General features: G+C 44.5%; 1 pseudogene; it reads left to right on the forward strand.

Moving 5' to 3' along the window:
- Nucleotides 1-590: 590 nt before the first annotated feature.
- LOC105913880 lies at nt 591-2,433 on the forward strand (annotated as a pseudogene).
- The last annotated feature ends 10,961 nt before the right edge of the window (nt 2,434-13,394 follow it).

Genomic DNA, 13,394 nt, shown 5'->3' on the forward strand with positions numbered 1-13,394 from the left:
ATTGAGGACATCCTCGCGAGATGATCACGGTCTTCAAGTTGAACAACTTATGCAGTGTTAAGATAATAATTTTTGTACATAGATGGCTTCTGCTACTGGAGGAAGTGGCGATGGTGGGGGCGATGGTGGTTCCTATTATGGCAAGGTTCCAATCATAGTTGGCCGTCAGCATAAGCCGAAGAAAAAGAGCGCGCTGGAAAAAGCAATGCTTCGATATTTGCACCAACGTCATGAAGAAGTTGTTGCCGCGGGTCAGGAACCTCCTTTTGGTGGTCGTTATGCTCCAGCCTCAGTCCCGGGTGTTTCACGTCCACTTAGTACTACCGTTTCAGGTGGCACAAATAAACCTAAGGATGAGATTGGGTCAGCGGAACCTTCATCTTCACCGTCCAAGGATGCTTAAAGTCCTCCTTGATAATAACCAGTGGATGGCTTGTTGTATTGTATCATGTTGTTTGGGACTTTAATTTAAATATGTGTATTTGGATCTTCATGTTGTTGTATTGTACCATGTTGTTTGGATCTTTAATCGATTTTCACGCGTAATCTATTGTCAAGTGTAATACATTTTCATGCGTAATACGATGCAGATGGACCGGCAATGGATGTATAATGCAGACAAGCGGAGCAAGGTGTTTATTGATGGCTTGCATTTTTTTTTCGAAGTGGTCAAAGCGAACAAGCCAGAGAATGGATTCGTATGTTGTCCATGCTTCTAATGCAATAACAAGAAGGAGTATTCAAAGGATTCTTGGGGGACTATTCACAGCCACTTGTTTAAATACGGTTTGATGCCTAACTACTTGGTTTGGACCAAGCACGGTGAACTAGGGATCGTAATGGAAGATGGCGAGGAGGAGGAGGAAGATGACACCATTCCGGACTGGATTGCAGGCCAAGCTTTTGCAGGTACTACAATGGGCGAGGCTGATGAAGATGAGTTTGCAGAAAATGGCCCTACTGATGACCTTGGTCAGGTGATACGAGATGCATACAGAGATTGCGAAACTGAGAAGGAAGCAGCAAAGTTGCAGCGCATGATAGATGATCACCAAAAATTGTTGTACCCAGGTTGCCAGCAGGGCCATAAAAAACTAGGTACGACACTAGAATTTGTGCAATGGAAGGCAAAAAATGGTGTGTCCGATAAGGCATTTCAGGGGATGTTGAACATTGTCAAGAAGATTCTCCCCGAGAATAATGAATTACCGTCCACAACATATGAAGCTAAATAGATTATTTGCCCTCTCGGATTGGATGTTCAGAAGATACACGCATGCCCTAATGACTGTATCCTCTATCGTGGTGATGAATACGAGAAATTGGATGCTTGTCCCGTCTGCGAAGCCCTGCGGTATAAGATCAGGCGAGATGATCCTGGTGATGTCGAAGGGCAGTCTCCCAAGAAGAGAGTTCCCGCGAAGGTGATGTGGTATTTCCCTATAATACCACGCTTGAAGCGCTTGTTCAGGAACAAGGCGAATGCTAAGTTGATGCGATGGCACAAAGAAGACCGTAAGGAAGATGAGATGCTGAGACACCCCTCAGATGGGGCACAGTGGAGATCAATTGATAGAACATTCCCAGACTTTGAAAGTGAAGCAAGGAACATAAGGTTTGGTTTAAGCACTGATGGATTCAATCCATTCGGTGAGTTGAGTAGTGGCCATAGTACTTGGCCTGTGACCCTTTGTATGTTCAACCTTCCTCCTTGGCTGTGCATGAAGCGGAAGTTCATTATGATGCCGGCGCTTATCCAAGGCCCAAAACAACCCGGCAACGACATTGACGTGTACCTAAGGCCGTTGGTTCATGACCTTTTACAGCTCTGGAAGGAAGAAGGTGTACGTGTGTGGGATGAGGATAGACAAGAGATCTTTAATCTACGAGCACTGTTGTTCGTAACCATCAACGATTGGCCTGCATTGAGTAACCTTTCAGGATAGACAAATAAGGGATATCGGGCATGCACCCACTGTTTAGACGACACAGACAGCATGTACTTGAAGCACTGTAAGAAGGTCGTCTATATGGGTCATCGTCGATTTCTCCCTGCTCACCACCAGCTGAGAAAGAGCGGGATGCATTTTCAAAGGGGCGCCAGACCATCGTAAAAAACCTGCACACCGTAATGGAAAGCGTGTGTTCGAGATGATGAAGGATGTAAATGTAGTCTTCGGAAAGGGGCTTGGTAGCCAACCTGTTCCGAACGAGGATAACGGACATGCACCCATGTGGAAGAAAAAGTCAATATTTTGGGAGCTACCTTATTGGGAAATCCTAGAGGTTCGCAACACAATAGACGTGATGCACCTGACGAAGAATCTTTGCGTGAACGTGCTAGGCTTCATGGGTGTTTATGGAACCTCAAAAGATACATTGGAAGCACGACAGGACCTGAAAGCCATGGGGCAACGAGATGACCTACATCCGGAAAAGAGAGATAATGGACAGCACTACTTACGTCCTGCCAGTTACACTCTCAGCAAGGAAGAGAAGGATAGCATGTTTGAATGCTTGAATAGTATGAAGGTCCCGTCTGGGTACTCCTCGAATATAAAGGGAATAATAAATATGAAACAAAAGAAGTTTACAAATCTCAAGGCTCATGACTGCCACATGTTGATGACTCAGTTGCTTCCGGTTGCACTGAGGGGTGTTCTACCAGAAAATGTCCAGTTGCCGCTCATAAAGCTATGCGCGTTTCTCAATGCGATTTCGCAGAAGGCAATCGATCCATCCAAGCTATCAAAGCTACAGAACGATGTGGTGCAATGTCTTGTCAGTTTTGAGTTGTTATTTCCACCATCCTTCTTCAATATTATGACGCACTTACTGGTTCACCTAGTAAAAGAGATTGGTATTCTCGGACCTGTATACCTGCACAATATGTGGCCTTTCGAGAGGTTCATGGCAGTCCTAAAAAACTATGTTCTTAATCGTGCCCGTCCAGAAGGAAGCATCGCCAAGGGATATGGAACAGAGGAGGTGATCGAGTTTTGTATTGATTTTATTGATTCAATTGACTCGATTGGGGTTCCAACTTCACACCACGAGGGGAGGCTCCGAGGAATGGGCACCCTTGGAAGGAAATCAAGTTTGAGCAATGATACTGATTTGTTCGACAAGGCACACTACACTGTTCTACAACAGTCATCCTTTGTGTCTCCGTATATCGAGCAGCACAGGCAGATGGTAGCTTCCAAAAACCCGACCAAATCCGATGCTTGGCTTACCCGTCATCACATGGAAACTTTTCCCTCCTGGTTGCGCCAACAACTTATGGGTAACTCTGAGATTCACCCACAGCTTGCTTGGTTAGCCAGGGGACCTGCTACCACAATCGTCAAATTCCAAGGCTATGAGATAAATGGTTACACATTTTACACGAGAGCCCAGGACCAGAAAAGCACGAACCAGAATAGTGGTGTCCGCATAGATGCCATGGACAGAAATAATAGCAAGGAGTCGTATTATGGTTTCATACAGGAGATATGGGAACTCGAATACGGACCGCTGTACATACCTCTATTTCTTTGCAATTGGGTGAAGCTAACTGCCGTCACCAAAGATCAGTACGGAATGACAATAGTAGATCTGAGCAAGACTGGATACAGTGATGACCCATTCGTACTTGCCAATGATGTGCATCAGGTGTTCTATGTGAAGGACATGTGCAGCAAACCCAAGAGGAATCCAGAAGAGACATGGGAGCCAAAGTGCCACATAGTTCTTTCAGGTAAAAGAAAAATCGTGGGAGTCGAGGATAAAACAGACCAATCAGATGATTATGATCAGTTTGATGGCATGCCTCCATTCGCCGTTGAAGTTGATCCAAGCATCCTGCTATCCAAAGAAGAGGCTCCGTACTTACGCTGCGATCATGATCAAGGAACTTTCGTGAAGAAGAAATTTTACAACGTTGTATTGTAATGCGTTAAATGTACATGACCTTTGTGTATTAATTGATACAATTTGTAATTTACCCTATGTATGATTTCATGTGTTATTAAATTTGTTAGGTGAAGATTTTTTAGATAAACATGAACATTGTTAACCACATACTAACATGGATTTTTCTACGAATTGAAATAATTTAATTGAATAATTTCTTGATCACAGCAATGCAGTAAAATAAATATTTTACAGGCTAAATGAACTGGTATAGAATTAATGATTAATTCATACTTATTGTCAATTTACTCGTTAATTAAATATATTTTTGCATGTACAAAATCTTTGAAGGTTTTTTTTTTCATCCTGAAATGCAGTGAAAAGATAAAATAAAATCCATTTCCAAAAAACAGGCGGGAGAAGAAAAATAGGAAAAAAGACCTTTTGTCTCGGGTGTTAACAGCAACCGGGACAAAAGGCCCCCCTTTTATCCCGGTTGCAAACGGCAACCGGGATAAAAGGGTACGTTTCGTCTCCCGCCCGAACGTACCCTTTTATCCCGGTTGCCAACTGCAACCGGGATAAAAGGGTACGCTCCCAGCCCCACCTGGCGGGGGCACCCTTTTGTCCCGGGTGCCATTACGAACCGGGATAAAAGGGGGGGGGGTTAAAAGGCACTGTACTCCCTTCTACCCCCCGCCAGTTACACACTTAGCCAAATTTTCGCCAAGTCCCGCGCGTTCTCCGCCGTCGCCGCCCGTCCGCCTCTCTCGCCGGCTGCCGCCGTCGTCGTCCCCCATTGCGCCGTCGACGTCCCCCATTGCGCCGTCGTCGTCCTCCGGCCGGCCCGCCTCGATCCCCTCCTCGTCCGTCGACGCGCCCGGCCCCCGGCCACCTCGTCGCCTCCGGCCACCGGCTCCATCCTCGTCACCCCTCGTCGCCGTCTCGTCGCCGTCCTGCCTACGCCGCCGTCGTCGTCGTCGCCTCGGCCGCCGTCGTCCTCGTCGCCTCGGCAGCTGCCGTCCTCGCCGCACCGGCCGCCGCTGTCCCGCCGCCCAGCCGCCGCCGTCCCGCCGCCCCGGCCGCCGCCCCGCGCGCGAGAGGTCCGCTGCCGCGCCGGCCGGCAGCGCCGGGAGGGTTTTTTTTTTAAGTTAGAAAATTAAGTTATATTTTTACGATAGATTTTTAATTTTGAGTGTTAAGCTAGAAAATTAAGTTATATTTGTACCGTAGATTTTTTAGTTAGTTTGTTATGTTAGATTTTTAAGTTAGAAAATGAAGTTAGAAATTCGTAGGATGCACCGCCGTCCCCTCCACCATCCCGCCACCGTGATCGCCGCCGTCCCGCCGCCTGTCACAATCTAGTAGGCACCGCCCGTGGTTCCGGTGAACCGTCCCTGCGTCCGCCGTACCGCCGCCCTGACCGCCGCCGTTACAACCTAGTAGGCACTGCCCGTGGTTCCGGTGAACCGTCCCCGCCTCCGCCGAACCGCCGCCCTAACCGCCGCCGTCCCGCCTCCGCCGCCCTGATCGCCGCCATCACAACCTAGGCACCGCACGTGGATATTGTTAGAAATTCGTAGAAATTCGTCAAAATTCGTAGAAATTCGTAGAAATTCGTAGAAATTCGTAGAAATTCGTAGAAATTTGTAGAAATTCATAGACATTCGTAGAAATTCGTCAAAATTCGTAGAAATTCGTAGAAATTCATAGAAATTCGTAGAAATTCGTCAAACTTCGTAGAAATTTGTATAAATATTCCGGACTTTGTACGATTCATGTTAGTTTATGATTTCATTATATACATGTATGATTCCGGACTTTGTAGGACTTTGTAGAAATTTGTAGTAAGACGATTTCTATGACTGTCATGTATGATTCCATGTATGTTTCCATCAATAGTTGAAATGGCAGACGATGAGACCGCAAGGTATATCATGGAGCAGATAATCGCTGGTGATGGTAGTGGCGACAACGTTCCACTATCATACACGGATGAAGAGGGCACCCAGGCGGACATGTTCCTCAACATGTCCGCCGATGGGAATGAAGAGCAACAGCCGCAGCAACAACTTGCCGTGGCGGAAGGTTCCGGCGAGGTATATACAACCATTCTTGTATTGTTTCACGCCGCCGTTACTACTACGTACTAATTAACGAATCTTGAACTGTTAGCCCTCCGGATCGACACAAGGGCAGAAGACCCGAGGTCGCACAAAGGTGATGGAAGGGAGACTTGTCATCACGGAAGTTACAGAAGAGGGCAGGTCGGTTGCTCCCGAGAAAGTAGCAAAGAAGTTCGTGAGTCAAATCGGGGCAATCGTCCGGGACAACGTGCCTATCAGCATCAGAGAATGGAAGGGCAGAAGCACTAATCCGTACGCCCTTCCAGAGACAGAAAAGAATATGCTGTGGGAAGACGTGAAGAGACATTTCACATTCCCCGAAGGATATAGTGAGAAGGATGTCAAAGCGTGGACGCTTAAGAAGATGGCTACTCAATTCTAGACATTCAAGAAGATGCTGGATACCCACTACATCAAGAAGGGCAACACTCCAGACTTCAACGCGTGGCCAAAGTTGAGGGACCACTGGGATGCATTTGTTGAATATAAGAGGAGTGAAGAAGGTGTGAAAAAGATCACGACCAACACAGCAAATGCTAGTCAGAAGGGCTACCACCATCATTTGGGGCGAGGTGGGTATGGCTCAGCAATTCCCAAGTGGAGGAAGATGGAACAAGATCTGATCGAACGGGGAATCGTACCTGCAACTATTGAATGGCCCGAACGATCAAAAAATTGGTACTACGCTCATGGAGGCTCCCTAAGCCAAGAGGATGGGACGTTGATTTTTAATGACACAATACGTGAGAAGGCCGAACATCTCATGAAGAACATTGAAGATTCTAAGGCTGGGAGGTTGAAGGTGGACCGAGAAAATGATGAGCTCACATTGGCCCTCGATAATCCAGAGCACCCAGGACGTTGTCGAGGGTTCGGGTGGTTCCGTGGAAGTTCGCTTTCCGAGGCGACAGCGCCTCGTACAGAAGCCGGAAGCGAAGAAAGGAATAGATCGAGGAGAGCTGGCGGCAGATGCTAGAACAAAGAATGATGGATGAAATCAATCGGCGGGTGGCCCACGCAGTTGCGGAGTTGGCCCAATCTGGAGCAATGCCGAATCCTAACACCGCCAGCCCTTCTCAACGCCTCTTGAGCAGTTGTGCTTCTACAGGGGTTCCCGATGCGCAGACGCCCAGGTTACCCGTGGAGGAGCAACGGTTCCCCGTGGATGCCATCACGCAACGGACCTCATGTGAGCTGCATGCACCGGTCGGCAACCTCACTATTAAGGTATACTTATACATAATATTTATGCAATCTTGTCAATTGATCCACGCCTCGAGATCGGAGTTCAACTTGTTTACTTCTGCTATATGTACAGGTAGCGTACGGGAGTGCATTAGCAACCCTGGCAGGGCAGAGCAGTCATGGCATGGACATTCCAACAGGCTACGCTAGCGTCTGCGTAGAGCAAATAGTTGATCCCCAATATGAAGGTCTAGAGCTCGACTTCCCGGGAGGCGACGGGGAAAAGACATTGGCAGATGCGCTTCATGGGATCATTCTATGGAAGAAACGCTACATCATTATTCCCGGCACGGAGCCATCTCCTCAGACCTCAAGACCGCTCCCCGTAGATCCCCAGCAGCGACCTTCTCCTCATACCTCGAGACCAGCATCTCCTGCTCCAGGACCGTCCCTTCCATCTATATCAAGATCTCCATCTCCACCACATCCTGGTGCTGGGAGCGACGATGACAATAACAACACCCCTCCCTGATCACCGTCGCCGGCACCAAGAGCGGCCCCCTTGAAGGAACCTGCACCACCACTAAAGAAGTCACAAGCACCGCCTCCCAAGCAAAGACAGAGAAAGAAGAAAACAAAGGAGCCTAAAGTGACTCGTAAGGAACGCTTTGAGGCAATGTCTCATGCAGAACAGTGGGCAGAAATCCAACGAGAGGCCAGTGAGTGGTTCAAGAAACAAGCTGAAGAAAAAAAGGCAAGGGAAATGGAGCCACCGCCAGTAAGTCGGCGAGATTTAAACTTTTTTATCAGGATGGAAGAAGGAGCCAAGAAAAGGATACCACTCTTGTCAAACTATGAACGGGCTCTAGTAAAGGCTGATGAAAAGGATAAAAGGAAAGGAAAGTCATCTTCCAGCGGTCCAGTCCCCGACCTCAGCCATTTATCAAAAAAAGATGTTCAACGGGTAAAAGCAATGCCCTTGGATCAACAAGCAAATGTATTGAAGTTCATGGAAGAAACAGGTCTGGGACTTGATGAATGCATAGGGCAAGTTGAGACGCCAACTGCACCGCCCCCTGAGCCGAAGTGGCCTTATGAGCTAGGCAAACCTCTAGTAAAGCCTTCATTGGTACGGAAGCTATCAACAAAGATGTACGAATTCCATCAATGGTACATGATGGCATCCGCCGACTCGAGGGAGATGATCGGCATGAAGGTAAAACCGATAGATTTTCACGGTGAAGGGGAGAAAGTGATATGGCTAGACTTCAAGGATATATACGAAGTGTACCATCATGATGCCCTGGACGTCTCTCTGATCAGCGCTTGGATTCTGTAAGTGTCCGTTTATCTCTACATGTAAATTTTGGCGTGCGTCACCGTACTAACTTCATCTTCCATTTCATGTAGGATGCTAATTCAGACATGCCGCCGAGATGCGTACCAACATATAGGCTTCATGGATCCATCTGTAGTTAACCAACAACAGATACAATTAGCGCCGGAAAAAACCTTTGCGGAAATATACAATTTCCTACACAAAAAAACATTCAAGGATTTCATACTACTTCCATACAACTTCAAGTAAGTGTGTGTATACCGTCTACTTTCGATGTCTTTTTCCTTATCTCTACATGTTAGTTAGCTCTAATATGCATGAACATTTTACGCACGCAGCTTCCACTGGATCCTTATTATAATTGAGCCTGAAAGAAGCCACCTCACTGTCTTTGATTCGTTAAGGAAAGATCCGGTGGACTACCAAGAATTGCAAGACATGCTAGGCTTGTAATAATTCTGGACCTTTATCTCTATGCAAAAATTTATTTCCTAAATTTTATCCCTGTTACACTATATCATTCATTATTCTAATCCGCAGCGCATGGAAACAATTCATAAGGACACACAAAGGTCCATTCAAAGAAAAACTTACATGGAACACAGACTTCCCGGTACGTATGCAGTCTGCACATTTATTACATTGTATAACACGAATATTTCATAACTTATTTTTTTCCGCACTGAAGTGCTTAAGATAGGAACCCGGGAATAATCTATGTGGCTACTACATCTGTGAGCACATGCACAGTTTTATGGGACCCAAGGGACCGAAGATGACGCCGCACAACTTTAAAGTACGTAAAATAAAACTATTGCTAGTTAATTATTTTCTAGCTCCTTATATGTATTTGTTCATGTAACATTCACAAATTTCCAAATTATAGATGTTAAATATTCAACAAGGACTCTTGAAGGAAGAAAGAGTAGTGGCAATATGTGAAGGTCTCATTGGATTCATAATGGACGAGGTGGTAAATCCAAAAGGAGAATTTTATTACGATGGACGATAATTAGACACTCCGATCAGCAACACCACGACGGGAAGATTGTAGGAAGATACTTTGATTTATTTGTATATATAATACGCGCTAATTATGATCGATTTGTACTAAGCTAGTTGAATTGTGTATATGAATTGTGTATAAGGATTGTGTATATATATAGTAATTGTATAATTACAAATCCCATTCGTTTAAATACTAGTTGATTTCGTTATAAAAAAATCTCAACTACTAAAGGTTAACAAATTAAAAGGGCCGCGGTACTACGTATACGTGATGCATGCATGAAAAATTCAGGCGTCACGGCAGTGCCATGCAAGCGCCATTTAGTCCCGGTTGGAATCCAGCCGGGACTAAAGGGGTCCCCTTTAGTCCCAGTTGGTGTCACCAACCGGGACTAAAGGGGACCTTTACTCCCGGTTAAAAGACCCGGGACTAAAGACCCCCCCCCCTTTTATCCCGGTTGGTTTATCCCGGATGGATTTTCGAAAGATATGCACCCTACCAACCAGGACTAAAGGCCAATTCTCTACCAGTGCGTTCACTCTATTAGCATTAGGTACTATCAACTGTCAAGGAACAGGTAACTATGTCACCCTGAAGTATTTGTATAGCTTAGGCGACATAGCTAAGCTAAAGGAATATGACTTAGCTGGCCATATGATAGAGGTGTTGATTTTCAAGATTTAGAAATACCAAAGGCGCGCATTCTCCCGAGAGGCTTGAGCATGATTACCAAATTGGATTATGTCTCTCCATTCTAGCGGTATGTTAATTACTACTATTTTATACCTAGTTTCTCTGAAGTATTTTGTTTTCCTCAGCCCGTACATTCTTTGTACTGATTTCTTTCCTTTTTTTCAGATTGCTCGCATGGACCATCTTAACATACCAATTGATTGAGGAAGTCACATAACCAATTATAACCCCATATTTGCAATGTTACAAATGAGGATTTTGAGTTTGTTATGGACGTTGACAGGAACAAATTGTCATTGGGCAATGCATACGGGAAACTCATCATATGTCCTTTTTTTCCTTCCGTTTTCTGTTGTTCCCTCTTACGTTTTGCATTGAATAAACACTCATCGTTTTTCATTCACATTCTTAGTTCGGCAATTTTTGGCAGACCTTATGCTACTGAGGAAGTGTCTGTTGTCCCTGTCACAAATGAGCCGATTGCCCAAGAGGAAGTGCCCGTTGTAAGCTCTACCCCCCTTAGATGATTGGTTGCACTAACCAGGATAAACTAGCTAAGGGATATGGGTATCCCACAGGTCCCTACCGACCAGGATACTGGCCGGACCTGACAAGTGGGCCCACCCAACCAGAGCATGCGGGCCAAGGACACGAAGATACTTGGAGTATATGCCAAGGAGGCCGGGCGATTCAAATCAGCCCGGATATTGCGGGATACGTATTGTAATCCGATTCAGATCACCTTCCGTGTAATAACCGAGTATATTAGATTCAAACCGACTTGTAACCCTAGGTCGTCAGCCTATATAAGGCGGCTAAGAGCGCCTCCTGAGGGCAACCAGTCCAATCCCAATCCTCAAGAAATACAAGCCACCACGCATATAGGACGTAGGGTATTACTCTTTTTAGGCCCAAACCTGTCTAGAACCCTCATGTCCCTTGTGTTCTCGCGATCACCTTCAAGTTCTTTCTTTCGCAATCGCTTCCACCTACAAATCAACCACTTGGGTAACCCCCTAGTGGACTGGCAGGCAACTAAATCCGACACTAGCCAATCATTAAATCAGGTAAAGTATTGCTAATGTTGCACTTTGATTTTAAGATTGTTGCACTATATAATTTTGAATGTTGCACTACTATGCTAATCTATAACTTCGTCCGTCAATTATTTTTTAACAAATGTGGCAGCATGCATATTGCAATGTTGCACTATACAGTTTCCCATTGTCGCACTATACATTTTCCAAATGTTGAAGTATCACCTTATTTTATTAATTGTACATGACCATATATTTTCCATGTTGATTTTAAGCCTTCCCATGTTGTGATGCATGCCTTTCCATGTTGCAGCAATTTGGCTAATTCTATCCATTTGTTTATACTGCCAATACAACAGATCCCTCCTGAGTATCAACAGATTGTTACAGATCTTGCTGAATTTGTAGCTGTAAATATGAAGGATAAAATCATGGCTTCATGGACAAATGGTTGTTTTGATATAATGAGAAGGATAGGATCCCTAAATCAGCAAAAGGAAGACCCTTCTGGCATATCTTTCTAGCATATTCCTTCAAATCCATGCGCCAATGGAGACGCTATAGCCAATGCACAGTGCCAAGACTAGCGAGCCGCTGATACTGTGATTGAAATTTGCAGTGTAGCTAAAGATAACGTGGCTTGCTAGCAGACAGGTAGCAATGTGTTTTTGCCTTGCTGCAAAAGCAACCACAAGGATCCTGTGCGACCTCCAATCCAAGATCATGCCTTAAATCCACTCCCCTATCCTCCTCCTTTGAAGACAAGTGAGTACCATAGCTCCAACAACGACATCCTTTCATTTCATTCATTCAAAGCTGATGACCAAGAATATGCCGATATCTCCTGGGAAAGTGTTGCAAAAATTGATGTGAATGGGACCTCAAGTCACTGGAACTCTTCTAGCCCCTTAGTTAGTGAATCATTTTTCTTTGCAAAGTTTTTTTTCCTTCAATCATGTTACTTCTTTGTTAATTATTCGTTGCATGATCCTACCTCTCAACAAATGCTTTCTAGTTTCACTTTTCATTTTTAATGGGGCTACTATCAAAAATGAAACCATTCAGATAAACATTGGTTCAAGTACCATGAGACGAAGAACAAGAGGAAAAGGGTTGCAGTCAACCTGAACCAAGGCAAGAATCCCAAGAAGATCAAGCTTGATCAAGATACTAAGATGGCATACACAAAATATGTGAGCAAAAGGATATGAAGAAAAGGTCCAAAGAGTGAGCTGACAAAAAATGTGTCATAAATACCTTCTTTTTTTAAAAAAAGTTCAAAGTATTATTTTGTATGTTGTACTAGTGATATTTTATTGTTGCAATAGTGATTAAAAATGTTGTTTCAATAAGTTGGTCAATACATCATGTCCGACATCACATCCCAGATGTTTCAGTACACTTTTTTACAATGTTGTAGTTTCATCTTATTTTGTAAAAAAGAATACTAGAACCAAGAAGGCGACAAAAAGGATGAAACTGCAATATTGTAAAAAGGTAAACTGAAACATCTTGGATATGATGTAGAACATGATGTACGGATCAACTTATTTATGCAACATTTTTTGAATCACTACTGCAAGATAAAAATATCACTAGTACAACATATAGAATTATAAACTTTTGGACTTTTCTAAAAAAGAAGGTGCTCACAGCTCATTTTTATCAGCTGGCTCTTTGGACGTTTTCTTAAATATCATTTTGCTTACATATTTTGTGTACTCCACCTTAGTATCTTCATCAAGTTTGATCCGCTTGGCCACTTGCCTTTGTTCTGATTGACTGCCGCCCTCTTTCTCTTGTTCTTCTTCTGATGGGTACTTGAGCCGATGTTTCTCTTTTCATTGTTGATAGTAGCCCCGGTAAAAACAGAAACTGAAATTACAAAAACATTTGTTCAGAGATAGGATGATGCAACAAATAATTAACAAAGATGTATTGTGATTGAAAAAAAATTGACAAAAAAACGAATCACCAGCTGAGGGGCTAGGAGAGTTCGGGTGATTGGAGGTCCCATTAACATCAATTTTTTCAACATTTGCCCCACAGAATTCAGCATATTCCGGGTTGTTAGCTTTGAACAGATTAAATGAAGGGATGTCGTTGTTGGA

This window comes from Setaria italica, chromosome II, assembly GCF_000263155.2.
Source record: "Setaria italica strain Yugu1 chromosome II, Setaria_italica_v2.0, whole genome shotgun sequence".
NCBI lineage: Eukaryota > Viridiplantae > Streptophyta > Magnoliopsida > Poales > Poaceae > Setaria > Setaria italica.